We start from the raw sequence: 26,623 nt of genomic DNA on the forward strand, positions 1-26,623 counted from the left end.
TAATAGACAAATAAATAACAAAAGCGTTTGCATGCTACACACATGCGAGATGTTTATAATAATAACTTTGTTGTGCTTGCTAAACCAACCCTTACCTTTACTTGGGTTTGTTGGTATGAGGTGTAAAAGTGGTCGACTTGAATTGTAGTAGAAAAGTTTATTTTAGGATTCAAGATTATATATGCTATACACAATGATGATAAATAAAAAATCTTCTTCCAATCTTCAAGTATATTCTACTCACTGCCTAATGCTACTTGTATTATTTGTTATTCCAACAATTTTTATGCCAATATATATTTCCGCTACTTCATTACATGTCTACTACCCATTTACATTTTCTATTTCCTCGTATTCTTCATCAGCTTGCCGTTACCCACTTATATTTTCTATTACCAAGAATAATTTGCACGACTTACGTGGCTTCCACATTGCTTTTTGACGGGGTGTTTTGCACCTGCTGTTCTTGCCACGGGGTCAAATTAACAATTATCACAGCTATTAGTCTATTCTATTATTTGCCTTTGTGCCATTGTACAAGCTGTCTCTTTACATATATTCACCTTCATGTGAATATACACATGTTATTGCTTTGTATGGCCACAGCCCATTTTTTCTTCATAAAATTTCAAAGCCTAAAGGTAGGCAATGATTTCAACTCTTAGTACACCTTTTTGATATTGACCAAAACATGTAATTCTCACCTAGCTTTAGTGTTGCTATAACATATTCTACATATTAAAAGTTACTAGTGTGCAGTCGACTTCGCCGGGGCCCGAAATATGGTCGTCTGAGGTACTAGATTCTAGCATAAAAAAATCCATCAAGCTACTTTCCTGTCCCCGGATCGAATCACTCGCAACCAGATCGATCATGTTGCGATAGATGGACGACATGTCTCCAGTGTTTTTGATGTGCGTACGCTTCGTGGTCCCAACATCGACTCGGACCACTATCTTGTAGCAGCTGTGTAGAAAAGCGCACACGTCAACAAACACAAGGAAGGTACGACATCGAGAAGCTGCAATCACAACCGACAGCCGAACGATTTTCTACTCGACTTGCACTCCTGCCCTCTGAGAGTACTCATCAGAATCCCGGTATAAGGGAACTGTGGGACGGCATATCAAACTCCTTACGTACAGCTGCAACAGAAACCATTGGCTTTCGGAAAAGTAAAAAAAAACAGCTGGGATGATGATGATTGTCGTCTCGCAGTGGAGAGTAAACAGACTGCCTACCTCGCAATGTTGCGATCGACCACAACACGAGCGGGATGGGAAAGATACCGAGAGCTGAAGAGGAAAGCGAGACGCATTTGCAGACAAAAAAAGAAAGAAGCCGAAATGCGTGAGTATCAAGAGCTTGACAAGCTGGCCGACAGGGGTAATGTTCGAAAATTTTACGAAAAGATCCGGCGACTAACTGAAAGTTTCAAGAACGGAGCACACTCCTGTAGGACACCCAGAGGTGATCTAGTTGTTGATGACCAGAGTATACTGTGTTTGTGGAGGGAACACTTCTCCAGCCTGCTGAATGGCCGTGAAAGTACAACACCAGGAGATGGCGAACCCGATTCCCCAATCGACGACGATGGAACAGACGTTCCATTGCCCGACCGTGAAGAAATTAGAATAGCAATTACCCGCTTGAAGAACAACAAGCCGGCGGGGGCCGATGGATTGCCGGCCGAGCTGTACGGCGGCGAAGAGCTGATAAGGTGCATGCATCAGCTTCTTTGCGGTATATGGTCGAAAGAAAGCATCCCCGACGATTGGAATCTCAGTGTACTCTGCCCAATACACAAAAAGGGAGACCCCACAATCTGCACCAACTATCGTGGGATAAGTCTCCTTAATATCGCTTATAAGGTTCTATCGAGCGTACTGTGTGAAAGACAGTACGTAAAGGAGCTGTCTTTATGCCGCGATGTCTGAATTTGGCATCCCCGCAAAACTAATACGGCTGTGTAAGCTGACGTTGAGCAACACCAAAAGCTCCGTCAGGATCGGGAAGGACCTCTTCAAGCCGTTCAATACCAAACGAGATTTCAGACAAGATGACTCGCTATCGTGTGACTTCTTTAACCTGATGCTGGAAAAAATAGTTCGAGCTGCAGAGCTAAACAGCGAAGGTACAATTTTTTATAAAATTGTACAGCTACTGGCGTAGGCCGATGATATCGATATCATTGGAAACAACACCCGCGCCGATAGTTCTGCTTTTTCCCGCCTGGATAAGGAAGCGAAGAGAATGGGTCTGGTGGTGAACGAGGATAAGACGAAATATCTCCTGTCAAACAGTCAGCGCATTCGCGTCTTGGCTCCCACGTCCCTGTTGACAGTCATAACTTTGAAGTTGTAGATAATTTCGTATACCTAGGAACCAGCATTAACACCGATAATAATGTCAGCCTTGAAATCCAACGCAGAATCACTCTTGCCAAAATGTGCTACTATGGACTGAGTAGGAAATTGAAAAGTAAAGTCCTCTCTCGACGAACAAAAACTAATCTCTACAAGTCCCTCATCATTCCCGTCCTTTATGGTGCAGAAGCGTGGACGGTGTCAACTTCCGATGAGACGGCACCAGGAGTTTTCGAGAGAAAGGTTTTGCGGAAGATTTATGGTCCCTTAAACATTGGCAACGACGAATACCGCAGAAGATGGAATGATGAGCTGTATGTGTTGTTCGACGACATAGACATAGTCCAGCGAATAAAAAGACAGCGGCTACGCTGGCTGGGTCATGTTGTTCGAATGAACGAAAGTGCCCCAGCTCTGAAAGTTTTCGTTGCAGTACCCGCTGGTGGAAGCCGAGGAAGAGGGAGACCTCCACTCCGATGGAAGGACCAGGTGGAGAAGGACCTGTCTTCACTTGGTATTACCAATTGGCGCCAAACTGCCAAAAGGATAGATGCGTGTCGCGCTGTTGTGGACTCGGCTAGAACCGCGTAAGCGGTTTCTACGCCAGTCAAAAAGAAGAAGAAGTTTGCAGTGATAAATTAATATGAGGTTGACGTAAATAATTAATTGGCGATAATGATATCCCTTTCAAAGTTCAAAAACTATCAGTTCTTCATAATATGAAAGTGTATATTCAAGAAATCGACTTAAGGAAAGTAATTATATCCATAGACACACTCGATATATAGCCGTGTGTCCACTATATACCAGGATGATGTACCTCTCGACCGAGTGCTCTAGTTCTGAGTTGCTAGTACTCCTTATATAAAAGAAAAAACTGATGGATTTGAAAGTCTCTGGTGTCTTTTAAATGGTAAACGAATTGCCCAGTTTTGATATTTTTTACTAAACGGTGCGGTGCAAGTTGTAAGAAATCGACTCCCTAAGATAAATAAGAGAACCGTTTTCCAGTTTAATTGAAATGGCCAATCTCTGTCTTTATTGTGTAGAAAGAATATAAATATCAGTGAACTCGTGTCTTCATATATGCTCACTATTTTCGTACGGTTCTGACAACAGTCAACATTTATATTTTCGTATTTTAAGACCATGGCAGGATAAGTTACATTACTCCGTCAGGCTGCTAAAGATCTCTCTCACAACTATTCGTTTCTAAAGTGGCTTGGATGTTTTTACAATTTCGCTCGTTCTGATTACTGTTTACTTGTCAAGTTTGAAAGCTGCACCATTGTTGTTTTGCGATTTTAAGATTAAGTAGAATGTGGTTAGGTTTAAGAGTAAGTTTAAGGTTAAGTTTAAGAGTAAGTTTAAGGTTAAGTTTATGGTTAATTTTAGGGTTAAAATTAAGGATAAGTTTAAGATTAAGTTTGAGGTTAATTTTATGTCTAAGTTTGAGGTTAAGTTTATCATTAATTTCAGAGTTTAGTTTAAGATTGAGTCTAATTTAAGTTTAAGGTTAAGGTTACATAATTAGACTTCCTTCATGGTTTTTCAGTTCGTTACTGCTAAATTTCCACTATTTGTTGTTGTTTCTTTATAATTGTCTTTACTTGATATAAATTAAGCATTTAGGATTTAAAGCTAAACAAAGCCATGCTTCTTCAAGCAGTTATCAGCCTCTCTGTCCTCCAGCTATTAATGTTCTGTTCTTCTTCCTTTACTTTATTTCTGCTATAACCGCTAATGCTTGTTATTCTCAATTCCATTTTAGCTACCTATATATCTCACTGCGTAGACACTTAGCGTTGAGCGCGTTTTGTGCTCTAAATCAACACCACAACCCGTCGATGTCGTCGTGTAAACAGATAATTGAAATTTCACGCTCTCCTGTCGCGCCAGTGTCGTGTTGATCGAACAGATGGGGTTCTGCGCGCTGTTTCGAACAGGTGTCTACAGAGTGTGTGAAATGATTGTGTTAATTGTTGGGGCACAATGAGTTAGTTTATGATGATGAAGAGAGAAAAATAAATTTATTGATAAACAAAAAAATAAATAAATATTAAAGAAGATATACATACAGTCAGATATAGAAGACAAAAAATGTTCAATTACACAAAATTTAAAAGAAGAAAATTCTATCAAAGCGGCGAAAGCTACTTTAGACCAAGGACTTTCGATTGTCGTTTATGATGAAGAATATATACTATATGTATGTAGAACACATTCACACATACGACACACCTGGATACGCAGCGTGAGACCACGCAATGCGAAAAAGAGTGAAGCAAATATTGAAAGCGGGGAGAAAAAAGAAAAAAACGCAAATATTCCGCTTCCATGAAAATAGCTCATAAAAACTCGCCACATTTTTTTAACGGTGCAGTAACTACTAAGTTGCAACGCGGGCGCAGCGCTCACATTCACTACGCGCCAACTTCTTTGGATTTTTTTATATTTACCGCCAATTTTTGCCATTGATTACTATACGCCATAGCTTCTTATATCGCCCTGCCATTGACATACCTCTGTCATTAAAAAATTTCGCTAATTTTCTGCTTTCATTGCTTTCGCTTTCCGTTTTCTTCATCTGACTTTCCCATAACATGTTATATCCACCTCATGTTATATAGCCATCAATTTTTCTTTTTTTGCTCGTCTCACAAACCACGTACCCCAATGCCTGTGTGTGTTCGTGAAAATATTCCACAATATTATATATGAGTACCTGTATATTCGTATGTGCGCTTGTCAGTTAGCCTATTCTTCTTGTTAATGCTTCGAAGTTTGGTGGCATGTACTGCGCTACGGGTGGTTGGTCTTAAATTTATAAAATATACCGTTAGTTGGTCTTGTGAAATCCAGGCTAAATTTCAGTAAATTATAATTGCGGATTTTATTTGAATAGGTAAATTGTAGTTTAAGGTGAAGGTGACAGAGCTTATCAGAATAAAATATTTATATAAAGGGATATGGATGATTATAACTGTAAGACATACAATAATTTTCACTGAAGCAGCTAGAAGAAAATGAATATATTAAAACCATTTCTTTTAATATTTCCAAAATATTCTAAAATATGTGACAAACCAATCCAATGCAACGAAATTGTGTGACGTAACGAAGTTCAGTCACATACCTTACTGCTTTCGAGTCAGCTGAAGTAAAATAATTTAACTTTTGTTTTTGGAACAGTTGTGATAGTATTTGAATGTTTCGAAACAAAAATAGTTACAGGGTTGCCAATTGTTGAGGATAAAATTCCATATAACATATTTAAACCACCAAAATATTACAACGTGGGTAGAGACTTAAGGATATTTTTACCGACAGGGTTACCATCTCTTTTAAAATTGCATACAATTTATAATATAACTAAATAATTTTTTTATAAAATTGTTAAAATAGATAAATTATTTATAATAATATGAAAATATTGAAATTGGTTATTAAAAAGGGTTGCCACCTTTTAGAAAATTTAGTTATCTCTAAAAAAATTGGAAATCAAAACAATTTTGGCAGTATGATGATTATCAAACCAAAACATTCGAATCGGAAACATTCGTGAAGATAGATACCACCTTAAGTGTGTCAATTCAATTATTTAAACAATAATAAATACCAGAATATGAATATGAAAAGAAACATACGTAAAGAAGATATGTGTCATACATTTTTGTTTAAGAGTTGCCACTTGTTCAAACATTTTTATTAAAGTATATAAGAAACTTGGAGGATATTAATATTTCAAGACCTGCTGCAAATGACAGACATATTTCACAAGCAGCTTATTTTATACCAGAATTTTTCCATTATCCAAATTCGAATCCAGTACGCTATAACTGATTCTCGCATTCTTATGACAAATATAAATGCTCTGAGCGCTTAATTGTAGACAACGTTTCACTGTCAGTTCAAATGTTGCCTACATTTTGGATGATTTGAAAATAGTGAAACAACCACTGGAAGGAGAGAAGGCAGAATTCTAAGTTGCAATTCGAATGTCCATATAATATAGATCTATGTGTGAGAAATCAAATAATATTTTTGGCAATTTTATTTATTTAATCAAGGATTTTTTCCTCTCAAAATCATTTTCTCTTAGTTGCATAATTGCTCAATTACTATTAATGAAACGAATAATCAATGAAATGTGCCATTAAATATATAAAACATATCTATTCTAGTATATTCTAAGCATTAGAAATACCCACAAGTTTACTGATGTCCATGGCGTATGATGAACATTTTGTGATTTTGAATTTATTCGAATTTCCATTACTAAATCTCATCTTTAATTTAGAAATATCGAATTTATTTGGCCATATTTTTTTAATTACCATTAAATTTAATATTTTTATTTTTAATAATAACTCACCATATAAAATCCTTGCAATGCGAACAGAATGTTGGCTGCTTGAAGAAGCGCGGCATAAAGCAATGATCTTTAACTGCGAAGATATTCTTCTTCTTTAGCGCACCTTTACGTAGGCGCGACTTCATTTTATCCTCACTGCCGCCAGCCTCATCCTGCAGCGGCTGATCGCCGTTGTTGTCATGCGTTTCAGGCATTTTGAAGGAGAGTTTGCTGCTTTGCTGTTGATATTCACTAACTATACTTTTATTTTTTTTGTTGCTGAAGCTGCGTTAACAGTACACTAACTTTATATTTAGTTTGATTTTATTATAAGATGCTAATTTTCATACATCAGTACTCTTTTTTGACTCTTGAGTGTTAAAAATTTGTATTTTATAGTTTAATAGTGGTGAATGTGAAATTAATTTTATTATTTTATATTTTTATCGTTTTATCATATATTTATTTCTACACTATATATATTTTTTGTTTACAAACATGTAAAATTGTTTTGGCTTATTTAATTACGATTTGTTTTTTTGCTCGAAAGAATTTCTATTTAAACATTATCAGTTTCTCACTTTTAGACAACGTTATTTTAATTAATTTTTAACCAAATATTTTACACTATTTTTTCCAACTACTAATTTATTGCTTGTTTTTTGTTGTTATTCTTTATATGTATATAATAATCTATAACAGTTTTTCCACATAAAATCCATCAGTGACACTCACTTGCATTTATTTTCCGCTGATTTTTTATTCTCTGCCGTTTCGCAAGTTTTTCCAATTTCATCGCTCTTGTATTTATTTAAAAATTTCACTCACTTATACACAAAAAAATTTTAATCTACAATTTTGACATATATTATTATTTATGAGATGAGATTTTAGAATTTTTTTTATTAATTTGTAATGAAATTTATATTCAATGTTTCTTTATTTTTTGTTAAAATATTTTTATTTTTCCACTTTCACTTTTCAAGTAATTTTTTTTTCACAATTTATGTTTTTGTTAAAATTATGCCATTATACACGATAAATATATATGCATATTTTTATTAATTTTGTTGTATTTATTTACGAACTACGATGATATTGCACACCTGTAAGTTTGGAATTTTTAGTGCGAATTTTTCATATTATTCTGTTTAGGATTTCATCAATTGGCGCCATTTATTTTTTGCAATTTTTCCATATACTTGACAGATGTTGGCGCTTTGAAATATTTTTTCCTGAAATAAAAACAAAAATTTTCTAGGTCAATTTAACGGCAGAAAGAAGTGAAGTGTTCAAACAAATTTAGAAAAAATATTATTTAAATGAGCTATAAAAAGTATATAAAAACAAGTGAGGAAGGGCTAAGTTCGGGTGTAACCGAACATTTTATACTTTCCCAATTTATTGATGTAATTTTATAAAGACAACACAATTCGACCCATATATTCGGCATAAAGTTCAATAGAATAAAGAAAATCACCATAAAATGTATATGGGGAATGAGGTAATTCCTAACCCGATTTCACTCGTTTTCACCACCAAGATACAATGTATCGAAGACTATACGCTCCCTTAATTTAATATTACTTATAATTAGGTATATGGGATCTGGGGGAAGTTATGACCCGATTTTTACCATTTCAGGTACAGAGAGAAACTGTTATAAGAAAAAAAACTAAGAGGGAATGAATTACATAAAAATATCTGAGGGATTTACCTATATTTTCGGTGAAAAATTACCCTTAGGCACTATATATGTATTATAGAGTGAACGAATCAAAGGAATTCAAAATTGAGTTATATGGGAAGTAGACGTAGTTGTGAACCGCCCATATTCCATCCGTGTCATCAGGGTGTCAAGAAAGTGTTATATACCGAATTTCATTGAAATCGATCGAATAGTTCTTGAGATATGGGTTTCGACCCATAAGTAGGCGACGCCACGCCCATTTTCAAGTTTGTAAAAAAATCTCAGTGCAGCTCCCTTCTGCCATTTCTTATGTAAAATTTGGTGTTTCTGACGTTTTTCGTTAGTGAGTTAGCGCACTTTTAGTAATTTTTATACTCTCGCAACAAAAGTTGCTAAAGAGAGTCATACACTATATAGGACGATTTTCGTTATCCTATTAAACTTTGTGCTGAATTTATAGGTGAATTAACACCCAAATTTACCTATAAATAAAATTTCTTCAATAAATTGCGAGAGTATAAAATGTTCGGTTGCACCCGAACTTAGCCTTTCCTTACTTGTTTTAAATAATTTTTTTAATTTTTTTGTTGTCCAATATTTTAAATATTGTTTGATATTTTTAGCAACAACAACAGCACATAACGGTTGTTTGTAAGTCATAAAACTAAACGAGTTAGATATAGGGTTATATATATCAAAATAATCAGGGTGACGAGACGAGTCAAAATCCGAATGTCTGTCTGTCCGTCCGTCCGTGCAACGGATAACTTGAGTAAAAATTGAGATATCTTGATGAAATTTGGAACGCATGTTCCTTGGGATGGGTTGCTTTCGAAAATAGGCAAAATCGGACCACTGCCACGCCCACAAAATGGCGAAAACCGAAAACACATAAAGTGTCATAACTAAGCCATAAATAAAGTTATAAAAGTAAAATTTGGAACAAGGGATCGCACTAAGAAGGGACATATTTGGATGTACTTTTTTTGGGAAAGTGGGCGTGGCCCCGCCCCCAAATCGGTTATTTGTATATATCTCGCAAACCAATAAAGCTATATAAACCAAACTTTCTCTTACGTACTCCACCACACACCATTAAATTAGTTGAAATCGGACGATAACCACGCCTACCTCTTATACAAAGGTTAGGTTGAAAATTACTAAAAGTGAGTTAATTCAGTAACGAAAAACGCAATAAACACTAAATATCACATAAAAAATGGCAGATGGAAGCTGCACTCAAATTTTTTTACAAAATGTAAAATGGGTGTGGTGTCGCCCACTTATGGATCAAAAACCATATCTCAAGAACTACTTGACCGATTTCAATGAAACTTGGTTTGTAATAGTTTCCTTACATCCCAATGATATGTTGTGAAAATCGCCCAAATCGCTTCACAACCACGCCTACTTCCTATATACCAGAACTTTGAAGACGATCTGAATCGTTTACTTTACAATATATAAAGTACGCACTAGTAAAGATATCGATGCAGAACTTTGCACAAATACTACCTTTATAGTGTGGCAGCCCCATTCTGAAAATCGCCGAAATCGGACCATAGGATTTCAAGGCCCCATATATCGAACATGAGGACCTCGGTGCTTATAACCTAATATTAGGGTTTCCAACTTTCAATGGACTTTATACAATATATATGACGCATATGTGGGTCAAATTGTGTATTATATAATATAAATAAAGTTAAATAAATAAATTTCGAGAGTATAAAATGTTCGGTTACGCCCGAACTTAATCCTTTCTTACTTGTTTTAGATATTTTTTTTGTAATATATTAATATTATATGCGGACAATAATTCCTGTTGTTATGAAAACATTTCCCAGTTAATTGATATCATATTATATTATACTTCCAATTTCGAAATAAAATTTTAGAAGTTCTTTTCCTCGAAATTTCCTGGAACGATTTTTTCAAAAATTTATATATTATATACTAGCCGACCCGGCCACACGTTTTGTGGCAAGGTATATATTAAATTAAGTTGGTCCAATCTTGGCTTCGGCGACGATATTGATTACTCGAGGTAACATAAGCATGATGACACCTTACACTACTTTTAATTGTAAAGTGAGTGATGATAGAAAGGCAATTTTAAAAAGTTTGGGATAATTGACTACGTCATCCTGGTTTGTAGCAGTGTCAACTCTCCCGAAGTTCGAAATTGTCGCATTAAGATCATCGATATCTTTGTTTTTTTTTTGCCACCAATATAGGTCATTCAGGTCATTCATGGTTCAGTCATTTATGGTTATCATATTGAGGTTTCATGTCAGGAAAACTTCTCTTTCAAGTCAATGAAGTCACAGAAATTTGTTGGAAATGCTATTAATCCATCGAGGTGTCAACTGCGACCCAACCATTTCCAACTGCTTCTACAATCGCAATTTGATATTGTTGCAAAAACACTCATATGTTAGTTGTTAATTGGCGATTCTTTATATGTCACCACACATTAAATGATTTTAGGCATGCGATTAGCCCGTCAGTAACAGTTGATCCAGGAATAATTGGAAGAGTCTGGCGTAAATCACCTGCTAACAGAATCCTGGCTCCACCAAAAACGTTTATCGACAATCAAGATCTTTTAAAGTCCTGTGCAGTACCTCCTGCGACTTCCTGAATATTTGGAAAATCTTCGTTATAGCGCTATTTTTGGCTATTTGCCGACTGGTGTTTCGTTCATTTGCAATTTAGGAGTAATTTCAAGGCCGAATGTGCCGTTTGTTTGCCTACTAACAGGTGCCAAGATGCCCCTATTCCCGAAAATGAGTGAAATTGGTTCTGGAATTACATCAGCCCTCATATACTATATATGATGATTTTCTATTAGACTTTATGCCGAATATATATGTAAAATTGTGTGTTATCTTAATAAAATTACATCAATAAATTGCGAGAATATAAAATATTCGGTTGGACCCGAACTTAGACTTTCCTTATTTGTTACAAATTGTTTTGAGCTATCGACACAACCTTATACAATTGAACAATAACAAAAATATTTTAACAAAGCAACAATGACAACCTTCAAAATATTATTTTTTTGTTTTCTCTTTTTATATTTTTCTTGTCAACTCGAATAAAATTATCTTATTATTATGTTCCTAGAAATTTTTCCATATTAACTCACTGTCTAATATTTTCCTGGCCTTCCACGAATATGTCAAGACTAAAATCAGCCAGATCGGTTTAGCCGTTCTCGACTTTTTGCGAGACTACTCTCGCAACAAATGTTGCTAAAGAGAGTATTATAGTTTTGTTCACATAACGGTTGTTTGTAACACCCAAAACTAAACGTGATCAGGTGAAGAGTGGAGTTCAAATCCGAATGTCTGTCTGTCCGTCCGTCCGTCCGTCCGTCTGTGCAAGCTGTAACTTGAGTAAAAATTACAAAATTAAGATATCTTGATGAAACTTAGCACACTTATTTCATGGCACCATAGGAAGGTTGCTTTCGAAAATGAGCAAAATCGGACCACTGCCACGCCCACAAAATGGCGAAAACCGAAAACACATAAAGTGCCATAACTAAGCCATAAATAAAGCTATGGAAATAAAATTTGGTATGAAAGATCACATTATGAAGGGGCATATTTGGATGTAATTTTTTTGGGGAAGTGGGCGTGGCCCTGCTCCTACTAAGTTTTTTGTACATATCTCGCAAACCAATAGAGCTATATAAACCAAACTTTCTGCAGTCATTTTTTTTAGCCACTTCCAAATATAGTCCAAAAATGAAAGAAATCGGATCATAACCACGCCCACCTGCCATACAAAAGTTAGGTTGAAAATTACTAAAAGTGATTTAACTCACTAACGAAAAACGTCAGGAACACTAAATTTCACATAAGAAATGACAGATGAAAGCTGCACTCAGATTTTTTTACAAAATGGAAAATGGCCGTGGGGTCGCCCACTTATGGGTCAAAAACCATATCTCAGGAACTACTCGACCGATTTCAATGAAACTTGGTTTGTAATAGTTTCCTTACATCCCAATGATATGTTGTGAAAATAGGCCAAATCGCTTCACAACCACGCTTACCTCCTATATACCAGAACTTTGAAACAATCTGAATCGTTTATTTAACAATATATAAAGTAAGTACTGGTGAAGATATCGGTGCAGAACTTTGCACAAATACTATGTTAGTGGTGTGGCAGCCCCATTCTGAAAATCGCCGAAATCGGACCATAGGTTTTTAAGGCCCCATATATCGAACACGAGGACCTCGGTGATTCTAACCTAATATTATGGTTTCCAACTTTCAATGGACTTTATACAATATATATGACGAATATGTGGGTCAAATTGTGTATTATATAATATAAATAAAGTTAAATAAATAAATTGCGAGAGTATAAAATGTTCGGTTACACCCGAACTTAGCCCTTCCTTACTTGTTTTTATATTATATTTATGTAACTGTAAATTAGAAGTAAAACAAAATGTTAGTTATTAATATCTCCTAACTAAATTTCATCAGACGTCAAAGAGCAAAAGTCCCAACAAAAACGGCTAAAAATCACTAACTCAATTTAGTTATCCGCCTACTGCCTACCCCCTAAGAACGATGGCGTGATTATTTATAGCCTATGACCATTTCTAGGCTATCATCTATCACCATACCAAATTTCATCAAAATCCGTTCAGCCGTTTAGGCGGGAAAGAGTAACAGACAGACAGAGTTACTTTCGCATTTATAATATTAATATGGATTATTTATGTAATTTTATATTTGATGGAAATGTGACTAAAATTATCATTTCATTCACTAATATTCATTCATATAATAGACTTTGGAAATCGCGAACCAAACATATGTATAATACACAGCTGGTTGTCTCCAGAAAACCGACTATCAACAAGTTACGTATACGCACCGACTACCGGGACATTCCACTTTCACTCAACACAGCTGTTCAGCTGCTCGCATGCAAATAGTACTCTAGGAACATGAGTGGGTTAGCACAAATATTAGCGACAGTTGAGTGACACAAGAAGCGCAAAGAGTGCGCAAAATTACAACAATTGTTGCAACAACAATAAAAAAGTGAAGTCATAAAAAACAGATAATTTGACTTTTCTACAGAGGTTGGTGGTGTTGTTGCTTTTTTATTATTATTTTGTTTGTTTGTATTCGCTTGTAATTTATTTATTTATTTCTGTTTGTTTGTGGGTAAATAGTGTAAAGCAGGAGCTGTGTCCTTATTAATTACATTGGAGTGGATTGAAAAAGAAAAAAAATTAATAAGAGGAGACATTTACGCGTCTTTTTTGATTTTTTTAATATAAAAAGAATTAAAAAAAGTTTCTGATAAAAGTAATCTTAATTTAAAACGATTCGAGCATGTTAATGTGCTTAGACGCCGACGAAAACACTGGACAAACGCCCATCAGAATCGAGACCAGCAAGATTCTGATTACGGTATACTGAAACAACGGAATGGATTAGTTTGACAAAGGGTTGGTGAGAGCAGCATTCTGGCACTTCAGTAGGTAAGAGTGAAAACTTACCGAAATGGCTGGCAGGCTAATGCTGTACTCATCTCCGTCTCGTTAAAACCTTGACAGGTCTTCAAGTACGTTCGATGCACGTCGCCATTAACTTGGCCGTACAGGTTCAGTTGAGACGAACTCCTGATTTGTGCCCGAACCTGGCTCTGAACACAAGCTCCCATAAGGACTTGTGTCAACCCTCTCGTGGCCTCCCTGCTTGCATAGAAAACCACGGGGTTCATATAGGGCACCTGTTACAAACGTGCTGCTTGAAGCGGAGACCCTTTAAACAAAAATGAGTAGACCAAACCAACAAAAACGCTATTTTCCGAAGGGCTAGTAGGGTACTTAGGTCCCCTATACTATCTGTCACCCCAAAACAACCAGACAAAGCTGGAGAAATGACAGTCGAAAGAGAAAGGGATATTTTGTCTACACCAGCAGGATCCGCAAATCAAATAGATGTGGAGAGCACTCCAGTCCGCGACACGAAGAGGAGGACCAATGGAAAAAATTCGAGCCTAAAAGGAAGAAAAAGCTCCACGCAGAAGGAGAAAATGTAAAGGAAGGAAGGCCACAAGGGAAGAACAACGCTGCAAATGCGAAAACAAATAATAGAGTCAAGAGGCAGTCAGAAGCCGTGATCATAAAGCCAGCAGAAGGAAGTAGCTACGCCGAGATCCTCACGAATATCCGTAGCAAGGTAAACCTAAAAGAAGCCAAGGTCAAGATAAGAGGTATCCGCAAGACAAGAACCGGGGCACTACTATTAGAACTGGAGAAGGGACAGACCGCAAAACTCAGCTTCTGCGAGGCGATAAAGACTACGCTACAAGAATCTGCAACGGTGGCCGACCATAAACCAAAGGCTACCATAGAAGTTAGAGACCTCGACTCCCTCACAACAAAAGAGGAAGTAGCATGTGCCGTAAAAGAAGCGTTAGAGTATCACAATGGAGACTACAATATAAGCATAACAGCTCCAAACACAAGAGAGCAGGTAAGAGCGTACATAACGCTTCAAAATTATAAAGCCGACGCACTGTTGCGACAGTCGCGCATTAAAATTGGCTGGGTTAACTGTAGGCTACGACTCAAAGAAAATGTCAAAAGATGCTTCCGCTGCTTCGGGCCAGGACACCTAACCTGGGAGTGCAAAGGACCCGACAGGAGAGGGCAAGGCACATGCATAAAGTGCGGCCTATGCTGCCTTTGTGTAGAGGCAAAACACGAACAAGTCGACCATATACCGGGCTCTGCAAGATGTGTAGTATACAGAAACGACCTTAATTATTATTATTATTAACCCAAACGATTACCCTCCTCCCGCCCAACCGACGCGTGGGGCGCAGTCCGCATACGAGCGGAATTTGCCGAGTCTAGAAAGGCAAGAGATTTTTAAGCGTCCGGTTCTCAAACTGCTCAGCTACAGAAAGAAACATTTCAACAGCTGAGATTTAAAAATATATAAAAACAAAAAGTTAAAAATTTCTGAATATTATTTATTAAGAGAAGACAAAATAGTTTTTTTGATGCTAAATATTGAGTCAGATGGATCAAATGTGCTGGAATGCGAATTAAAATCATGACATATTCGGCAGAATGGTTCATTTAACTCAAAATTTGTTCTAGAAGATTTTAGAAATAATGGTCTAAACTGCCTGGATGAACGCAATGGGACATTAAACTTAATATCAGACAAAAGGAATGAACTACAAACTAAACCATTCAGAAGTTTTACTAGAAAAATTATACCTAGCATTTCTCTGCGACTAGTGAGTGTGGGAAGACTTATAAGTTTTAAACGACTAGTATACGGGGGAAGATTCAATCTTGAATCCCAATGTAAGTGGCCTAAAGCAAAAAGTACAAATTGTTTTTGAACGGACTCAAGCTTATCAGAATGGGATTGATAGCTAGGATTCCATACCACAGAACCATACTCCAATATAGGCCTTACCAATGTTGTAAAAAGAATTTTAGTAATATACGGATCACTAAATTCTTTAGACCAACGTTTAACAAAGCTAAGAGCACCTTTAGCTTTTAAGACAATTGAATTTACATGAGAATTAAAATTTAGTTTAGGGTCCATATTAACTCCTAAATCAACAAAGCTAAAAACTTGCTCTAAACTGAAGTTATTTATTACATAGGGGGAAAGATCAACAGTTCTACGGGAAAAGCACATCGTTTTACATTTTTTAAGATTCAGTGGCATATCATTTTTGTGACACCAAGTAACTAAATTATTTAAATCCGATTGCAACTCAGTCCTTTCGTTATGAGAAGTATATGATTTAAAAAGTTTTACATCATCCGCATATAATAAAATTTCTGAAAACTTAATTACTGAAGGTATATCATTGATGAACAACAAGAACAGAATCGGGCCGAGATGACTACCCTGTGAAACCCCTGAAGTGACACTAATTGAATCGGATAATGTATTATTAAATAAAACTTGTTGTTTTCTGTTAGTTGGATGATGGAGTCATATGTAGAAGTTCACGTAAGTGAGGAAAGTTTCTGACTGCCATTCACTTGGGAGTGGCCAGGAACGATTCTTTTACATGTGGCTCAAGCAGCTCACAACTTCCGGTCTTAGACCAAGTATCCTCTGGGTAGCCAACAGACATCCGTCTGGAAGCGAGCTAAAGTGAGAAGGCGAATCCCGCTTATGCGGTTGTGCGTAGGGCTTGGGACCCACCACATAAAAACGAATAACCAGTGAATAAGAAACACAGGCCTCGGATGAGAAACCCCCCTTTTGATGACGACCACGGCAAACGTATAAAGGACTATGATTTAAGGGCATGCACCTGGAATGTCCGGACCCTTAATTGGGAAGGTGCCTCTGCCCAGCTGGTTGATGTCCTCGTAAGAGTAAAGGCTGACATCACCGCAATCCAAGAAATGCGATGGACGGGACAAGGACGGAAGAAGGTGGGTCCTTGTGACATCTACTACAGCGGCCATATAAAGGAGCGCAAATTCGGTGTGGGATTCGTGGTGGGAGAGAGACTCCGTCGTCGAGTCCTGGCATTCACCCCGGTGGATGAACGTCTAGCCACAATCCGCATCAAAGCGAGGTTCTTCAACATATCGCTGATTTGCGCCCACGCCCCGACGGAAGAGAAGGACGAAGTGACCAAAGATACCTTCTATGAGCGCCTAGAACGTACCTATGAGCGCTGCCCCCGCCACGATGTCAAAATCGTGCTTGGCGATTTCAACGCTAGGGTGGGTAAAGAAGGTGTCTTTGGCACAACAGTCGGAAAATTCAGCCTCCATGACGAAACATCACCAAACGGTCTGAGGCTGATCGACTTCGCCGGGGCCCGAAATATGGTCATCTGTAGCACTAGATTCCAGCATAAGAAAATCCATCAAGCTACTTGGCTGTCCCCGGATCGAATCACTCGCAACCAGATCGATCATGTTGTGATAGATGGACGACATGTCTCCAGTGTTTTTGATGTGCGTACGCTTCGTGGTCCCAACATCGACTCAGACCACTATCTTGTAGCAGCTAAGATACGCACCCGCCTCTGTGTAGAAAAGCGCACACGTCAACAAACACAAGGAAGGTTCGACATCGAGAAGCTGCAATCACAACCGACAGCCGAACGATTTTCTACTCGACTTGCACTCCTGCTCTCTGAGAGCACTCATCAGCATCTCGGTATAAGGGAGCTGTGGGACGGCATATCAAACTCCTTACGTACAGCTGCAACCGAAACCATTGGCTTTCGGAAAAGTCAAAAAAACAGCTGGTATGATGAGGATTGTCGTCTCGCAGTGGAGAGAAAACAGACTGCCTACCTCGCAATGTTGCGATCGACCGCAACACGAGCGGGATGGGAAAGATACCGAGAGCTGAAGAGGGAAGCGAGACGCATTTGCAGAAAAAGAAAGAAAGAGGCAGAAATGCGTGAGTATGAAGAGCTTGACAAGCTGGCCGACAGGGGTAATGCTCGAAAATTTTACGAAAAGATCCGGCGACTAACTGAAGGTTTCAAGACCGGAGCACACTCCTGTAGGACCCCCAGCGGTGATCTAGTGGTTGATGACCAGAGTATACTGTGTTTGTGGAGGGAACACTTCTCCAGCCTGCTGAATGGCAGTGAAAGTACAACACCAGGAGATGGCGAACCCGATTCCCCAATCGACGACGATGGAACAGATGTTCCATTGCCCGACCGTGAAGAAATTAGAATAGCAATTACCCGCTTGAAGAACAACAAGGCGGCGGGGGCCGATGGATTGCCGGCCGAGCTATTCAAATACGGCGGCGAAGAGCTGATAAGGTGCATGCATCAGCTTCTTTGCGAAATATGGTCGGAAGAAAGCATGCCCGACGATTGGAATCTCAGTGTACTCTGCCCAATCCACAAAAAGGGAGACCCCACAATCTGCTCCAACAATCGTGGGATAAGCCTCCTTAACATCGCTTATAAGGTTCTATCGAGCGTACTGTGTGAAAGACTAAAGCCCACCGTCAACAAACTGATTGGACCTTATCAGTGTGGCTTTAGACCTGGAAAATCAACAACTGACCAGATATTCACCATGCGCCAAATCTTGGAGAAGACCCGTGAAAAAAGGATCGACACACACCATCTATTTGTCGACTTTAAAGCTGCTTTCGACAGCACGAAAAGGAGCTGCCTTTATGCCGCGATGTCTGAATTTGGTATCCCCGCAAAACTAATACGGCTGTGTAAGTTGACGTTGAGCAACACCAAAAGCTCCGTCAGGATCGGGAAGGACCTCTCCGAGCCGTTCGATACCAAACGAGGTTTCAGACAAGGTGACTCGCTATCGTGCGACTTCTTTAACTTGATGCTGGAGAAAATTATAAGAGCTGCAGAGCTAAATAGAGAAGGTACAATCTTCTACAAGAGTGTACAGCTCCTGGCGTACGCCGATGATATTGATATCATCGGAAACAACACCCGCGCCGTTAGTTCTGCTTTTTCCCGCCTGGATAAGGAAGCGAAGCGAATGGGTCTGGTGGTGAACGAGGACAAGACGAAATATCTCCTGTCATCAAACAAACAGTCAGCGCATTCGCGTCTTGGCTCCCACGTCACTGTTGACAGTCATAACTTTGAAGTTGTAGATAATTTCGTATACCTAGGAACCAACATTAACACCGATAATAATGTCAGCCTTGAAATCCAACGCAGAATCACTCTTGCCAACAGGTGCTACTATGGACTGAGTAGGCAATTGAAAAGTAAAGTCCTCTCTCGACGAACAAAAACTAAACTCTACAAGTCCCTCATCATTCCCGTCCTACTTTATGGTGCAGAAGCGTGGACGGTGTCAACATCCGATGAGACGGCACTGGGAGTTTTCGAGAGAAAGGTTTTGCGGAAGATTTACGGTCCCTTAAACATTGGCAACGGCGAATACCGCAGAAGATGGAATGATGAGCTGTATGTGTTGTTCGACGACATAGACATAGTCCAGCGAATAAAAAGACAGCGGCTACGCTGGCTGGGTCATGTTGTTCGAATGGATGAAAGTGCCCCAGCTCTGAAAGTTTTCGATGCAGTACCCGCTGGTGGAAGCCGAGGAAGAGGGAGACCTCCACTCCGGTGGAAGGACCAGGTGGAGAAGGACCTGTCTTCACTTGGTATTACCAATTGGCGCCAAACCGCCAAAAGGAGAGATGCGTGGCGCACTGTTGTGGACTCGGCTATAACCGCGTAAGCGGTTTCTACGCCAGTTAAGAAGAAGAAGAAGATAAGAGGATACCCATTCAAGAAGTCTTGGTTGAAAACCAAGAAGATTCAGTTTTTGCAAAAGAATTGAGTGGTTTACTCTATCGAATGCTTTACTAAAGTCTGTATATATAACATCAGTATTCTTATTATCCCTAAAACCCATTGACACATGGTTTAAAAATTCAAGCAAGTTAGTTACTGTAGATTTCCCTTTACAAAATCCATGCTGAGAGAATGAAATTAAAGGAGAGATTAAGAAAGTTATTTGGTCAGTGACAATAGCTTCAAAAAGTTTGGGTATAGCTGACATTTTAGCTATCCCCCTATAGTTCTCAACAGATGATCTAACTCCACTTTTATGCAAAGGTAATATAAAAGAGTTTTTCCACATTGACGGAAAAATACCTTGTTTAAGAGATAGGTTAAAAAGCTTAGTTAAGGGCAGATAGATATACATATTTTGCGCAATTTTTAAGAAAGCTTGAGGGAATCATATCAGGGCCATATTTAAACGAATTTTTTAACGTAACTAAATAATTTAAGACATCTGTTTCAGAAATAATTGGTGTATTAATTACAGTACTCGGACATAACACTTGATGATATGGCACATTCATAGGGTAGTTTGAACAATAATTGGATTTGAAGAATTCTGCAAACATATTAGAAATAATATAATTGTCACATGACATTGTTGATTTATATTTCATCGCGGGATTTATATTTCAATCCTGCGTTTGGAGTTAACGAAACCATAAAACAATTTCGGATTACGAATAATATTATTTTTTACTTTGATTATGTAGTTTTTATAACATTTTTTGTTAAGTTCCTCAAACTGACGACGCAATTTAGAATATTTTAAATAGTCAACAAGAGCTCCAGTTCTTTTATAAAGTTTAAAAGCACGAGCTTTTTTATTTTTTAATTTACATAGCTCATTCGAATACCACAAATTTGAACTTTTTCTTTTGATAATAAAACATTTCGGAACAAATCTTTCAAAAATATTATAAATTGTTTCATTAAAATGTGATACATTTAATTCAATATTACCACTATAATCAGGCCAAGTCAATTTAGAAAGTTCACAATTAATCTTTTTGAAGTTAGCTTTCGCAAAGTTGAACCGAGAACAAAGGTCCTGTTTGTTGCATACAAGTAATTCGTCTATGATTTCGATATTAATTTCCAAGGCAGGGTGATAAGAGTCCTCTGGCAAAACTAAAGGATCAGATCGGACCACAGAAACTGTTGAAGTATTATCAACATAGACCAAATCTAGGAATTTACCAAACTTGTTCGGAATTAAGTTAATTTGGTTAAGACCCATCCCAGACATTTCTTCCAAAAACTCATTAAAGCTTAAACGAGTGCAAAAAGGGGTAATGCAATCGTCAACAGATTTCCAAGATACACACGGTAAATTGAAATCGCCTAGAACAATTATGTAATCAGTATTCTTAGCAATTGAAAAAACATTATTTATTAAAGAAGCATGCTGCGTATATACAGATAAGTCCGATTGAGGCGGAATATAAGATAAAGTTAGATAAATAGAACAAATGAATTTCCTACAGGCGAACATGCATGGATGCAAGACTGCTGATGTACTACTCTCTCATATGGTTATTGAGAGCGGCTACGACTTAATAATCATAAGCGAGCAATACAAAAGTAAAGTAAGCGGTACCTGGCTAGAAGATAGCAGCTCAACCGCTGCAATATGGCTACCCCAAACAAGTAAATTCAACGTTATAGATAAAGGGACCAGCAACGGTTTCGTCTGGGCCAGATGCGACCTTTTTACAATCATTAGCTGCTACCTGACGCCAAGCGACAGGAATTTCCAGAAAAGCTCAACAATATTGAAGACACAGCTAGATCTATAGAAGGACACCTAATCATCGCCGGGGACCTAAATTCGAAGGCTACAGAGTGGGGTATGCCAACACAGACTCGAGAGGCAAGCACATTCTGAAAATGGCCGCGCGACTTGATCTTACTGTACTAAATACAGGAAACGCAACCACGTTTAGAAGACCGTTGCGAAGAAACCACACCAGACATCACCCTAGCATCAGAACGCATGGCAGGCTCAATAAAGAGATGGAGAGTCCTAGAAGATCGATACCGCAAATAACATCAACCAACGCAGAAAAACACCGGCACTCGAAAATGGAACGTTTTGAAATTAAACCCTTCGAAATTGATTTCCGAATTAGACGAGCAGAACCCACCCAGCAGCTCTCCCAAAAACGCAAAGAAAATTGTTGAGCACACAATCCTAAATATTACACGAGCTTGTCGCAAATCGATGCCCAAAGTCTCACACAGCAAACACAAATCAGCAGTCTACTGGTGGACAGAAAATATCGCCCTTCTTAGACGCACATGTCTGCGCCTGCGCAGAGCGTATACGAGATCTAGACGCAGAGGAGCTGCACCGGAAGAAGCCGAACAATATCAAGCAGCGAAAAAAGAGCTTAAGTACGCCATCGTTGCAAGTAAAAAGGAAAAATGGGAGGAATTAAGAGACGAAATTAACAAAAACCCTTGGGGACTCGGGTATAAATTAGTAATGAAGAAACTCGGCGATTGTGCAAAGCCACCTGACTTAAGCGCTGCCAAAATGGATCACATTGTAAGGGTACTCTTCCCTACACACGAAAAGAGGGTCAGTGAACTAGAACGAGCTACAAGGCAACTAGAGATTCCTAAATTTACTCCTGAAGAGCTGCAATTAGCCGCGGGCAAGCTCAAGAGTAACAAATCGCCCGGCCCAGACGGGATCCCAGCAAAGGTACTTAAAAAAATAAAATAAAATAAACTAAAAAAATCGCCGCAGAACGACCGCTAGTCCTCCTGAATATGTACAATGTCTGCCTTGTAGATGGAAATTTCCCCGAAGTGTGGAAGAAACAACGGCTTGTCCTAATCAGTAAGGGAAAAGGATCAGTATGGGATCAGCATACCGCCCACTATGCATGCTCGACACAGCGGGAAAGCTGTAGAAAGATTATTTAAACTTAGACTCCAAGCGGCTTTCAGGGATGCTGGCGAGCATTCCTCTAGACAACACGGTTTTAGACCCGGTGGGTCAACCTTAGGAGCGATCAAAAGCGTCATCGAAAGCGTAGAAGCCGCACAGCGTAGATGCCATAAATATAAACGAATAGTTCTGCTGGCGACCTTAGATGTCCGAAATGCCTTTAACAGTGCGAGATGGGTGGATATGATCGACGCTCTAGAGAAGAACTTTAGGATCCCCGAATACCTCAACACGGTTTTGCGGAGCTACCTCAGTAACAGGAAACTGTTATACCAGACAAGAGAGGGAACACGTCAAATAGCGGTCGCGTCAGGAGCAGCACAAGGATCCATTCTAGGCCCAGGGATTTGAGCTTATGGACAAGCCGTAAATTTGGAGAAGTCGACTACTACACCACACAGCTCCTATCCGGTCACGGATACTTCAAAAAATTCCTGCACAGAATGGGAAAAGTCGAAGAGCCGTCCTGCCTATACAACGACGCAACAGAAAAAAGAATAAAATTAAATTGGCCAGCAAAGAGTCTTCACTTACAGCCGCTGACGCTTACTTACACAATCGTTTCGCCTTTTAATGGTTGATTTTTTTATGTTTCTTTTTATTTCAACTTTTTATTTATTTACTAAATAAAATTTATTTTTATTATTTTGGTTTTTTTGCGACAGTTATCCAATTGCTTTCGGCTGTGGATTTTCTGATTTTATTTAGTATTTTTTGTTGGTATTTTCTCTCAAATATCCGATTGACCGCCGCGTTCAGATCATCACACGTCCGCTGCGCTCAACAACCCGAGAAATGAAAATGTGAGATGTGAAAATTGGCGAGATGTGAAAATTGCCAAAACAGCCGCGGCTGGCGAGAGTCCAGCGCTGACGGTGAGCGCCATCTTTGCTGCCGATGTCCAAATTCTTGCAGCAGCTGCATGTGCGTGTGCATGGTGAGTTTCTCAGTTGAGCAACTAGTGTGCTGTGTGTTTATGCTTTGGCATGCCATGCTCTTGCTACACTTGGGTTTCGAATTTTTTCCATCTGTTCCATCTGTCTTGGTCATCACATTTTAATCTCTCTTACTTTTAAGAGTTCTTAGCTATCACTCATGCAACACTTGTGGCATGCGGACTGTTAAATGTTTTGACTGCTACTTACTCTTCATATTTTTAACAAAATTACTAAATAAATGTTGCTGATAAGACACTACTATAATCTATAATTTAACGATATTATGGTTAAACCTCTATTATCTGAAGAAGCTGTTGTAAGGGAGTTATAGCTATTAGTTGTCTGATCTAAATTACTTTCCTGAATCACACTTTATTTATTATAGGAAATCCCAGAAGAAATAAATATTACACAGTTTTGTAACTGTTTAATTGGGGAGCTATAGCTAATATAGTATATCTGAAGGATCGGTTGTTTGAGGCTTTATAGCATTCAGAAATAATTTCGAAGTTATTATTACTTTTTAGTTTAAGATTGAAAAATATTTTAAAGAATTTCTTAATTTTATTTGATTAATTAGTGAAGTAATAGCATAGAATATAATATCTGAACTATCGGGTGTATGGAAGCTTTGTCTTAGAATGTATTAATGATTTTGGTTGAAAATTTCAGATTAAATTTGTAAATATTTCCATTTTTATACTCTCGCAACAAATGTTGCTAAAGAGAGTATTATAGTTTTGCTCACATAACTAAACGAGTTAGATATAGGGTTATATATACCAAAGTGATCAAGGTGAAGAGTGGATTTCAAATCCGAATGTCTGTCTGTCCGTCCGTCCATCCGTCCGTCTGTGCAAGCTGTAACTTGAGTAAAAATTAAGATATCTTGATGAAACTTGGCACACTTATTTCTTGGCACCATAGGAAGGTTGCTTTGCGGACCTCTGCCACGCCCACAAAATGGCGAAAACCGAAAACACATAAAGTGCCATAACTAAGCCATAAATAAAGCTATGGAAATAAAATTTTGTATGAAGGATCGTACTATGAAGGGGCATATTTGGATGTTATTTTTTTGGGGAAGTGGGCGTGGCCCCGCCCCTACTAAGTTTTTTGTACATATCTCGCAAACCAATAGAGCTATATAAACCAAACTTTCTGCAGTCGTTTTTTTAGCCACTTCAGATTTTTTTACAAAATGTAAAATGGGTGTGGCGTCGCCCACTTATGGGTCAAAAACCATATCTCAGGAACTACTCGACCAATTCCAATGAAATTTCATTCGGTTCATAATATCTTCCAAGCTTCTCAATGATAAGTTGTGAAAATTGGCCAAATCGCTTCACAACCACGCCTACCTCCTATATACCAGAACTTTGAAGACAATCTGAATCGTTTACTTTACAATATATAAAGTAAGTACTAGTGAAGATATCGGTGCAGAACTTTGCACAAATACCATGTTAATAGTGTGGCAGCCCCATTCTAAAAATCTCCGAAATCTGACCATAGGTTTTCAAGGCCCATATATCGAACATGAGGACCTCGATGCTTCTAACCTAATATTATGGTTTCCAACTTTCAATGGACTTTATACAATATATATGACGAATATGTGGGTCAAATTGTGTATTATATAATATAAATAAAGTTAAATAAATAAATTGCGAGAGTATTAAATGTTCGGTTACACCCGAACTTAGCCCTTCCTTACTTGTTTTAAATTACTTTAATAAAATTTGATTAGATTAGCAATTTAATTATTAGGTCTACAAATTCCGCCGTTTTCCAATAGATGTCTCTAGGGTCATTTTTTAGGACATTTACCAGGACATTTTTGTAGCCGTTTTTATACAAAAAAGCCTTAAATTTACAAAAAAAAAACGGCGGAAGCAAAGTTGTAGACCTATAACCTAAAAAAAAGGGTTAATACGAATTATTTTTGATATTATTTTTAATTAAAAATAGTAATTTAATAAAACAAAAATTATAAAAAAATATGTGAAAATAATTCAGTAAAAAATATATATAATTTTTTTCATTTAATAAAAAAAGATTTAAGGAATATTGAATTTTATAAAAAAATATTTATACATCTCTGTTAAAAATTTACTTGTTTTTTAATTCATCAAATTTTAGCTATGCATATCCTTTTCAAATAAAAAAATATATACATATTTTAAAAACCTCTCTCTGTTGATAATCTTGCTCAATTTAAAAGAGCTGTCTTAAGCAATAATTAAAAACTCTACTCTTGAATACAAACTGCTCACCATACGCGCTTAATGTATCGGTGCTTACTATTTAACGTTGTATGCGCCTCAACCCCGGCTAAATATGTATTGGAATTAAGTTTATAACTTTTGCTAAGAGCTTCGACTTATGTCTCATGAGTCTCTTTTCCACCCTCTCGCTCTTTGTGAATAAAGCATAAGTGTTAAACTCACCACAGCGCCTTGTGGGCGACACACTAGTAACCTATTAACATTCGCCAATAAATATGCAAGTGGAGTGTTTGTATGTTTTGTTGTTTGAGTATATACATAAAGGGTGATTTTTTAAGAGCTTGATAACTTTTAAAAAAAAAAAAACGCATAAAATTTGCAAAATCTCATCGGTTCTTTATTTGATGACGTTAGATTGGTTCATGACATTTACTTTTTGAAGATAATTTCATTTAAATGTTGACCGCGGCTGCGTCTTAGGTGGTCCATTCGGAAAGTCCAATTTTGGGCAACTTTTTCGAGCATTTCGGCCGGAATAGCCCGAATTTCTTCGGAAATGTTGTCTTCCAAAGCTGGAATAGTTGCTGGCTTATTTCTGTAGACTTTAGACTTGACGTAGCCCCACAAAAAATAGTCTAAAGGCGTTAAATCGCATGATCTTGGTGGCCAACTTACGGGTCCATTTCTTGAGATGAATTGTTCTCCGAAGTTTTCCCTCAAAATGGCCATAGAATCG

General features: G+C 37.9%; 1 protein-coding gene across 8 annotated transcripts in view; it reads right to left on the reverse strand.

The window, feature by feature from the left end:
- The window catches only part of LOC105220342 (protein kinase C, brain isozyme), a 699,782-nt gene that overhangs the window by 493,327 nt on the left and 179,832 nt on the right, over positions 1-26,623 (reverse strand). For 2 of the 8 annotated variants that reach the window (XM_054234415.1, XM_054234412.1), the window contains exon 1: positions 6,742-6,871. The exons of the other annotated variants lie outside the window; for them this stretch is intronic. The gene's annotated coding sequence lies outside the window, so the exon portion shown is untranslated. Of the gene's footprint in view, positions 1-6,741; positions 6,872-26,623 lie in introns of those variants that run through there. 8 annotated transcript variants of the gene reach the window in all.

This window comes from Zeugodacus cucurbitae, chromosome 6 (assembly GCF_028554725.1).
Source record: "Zeugodacus cucurbitae isolate PBARC_wt_2022May chromosome 6, idZeuCucr1.2, whole genome shotgun sequence".
Taxonomy (NCBI): Eukaryota; Metazoa; Arthropoda; class Insecta; order Diptera; family Tephritidae; genus Zeugodacus; species Zeugodacus cucurbitae.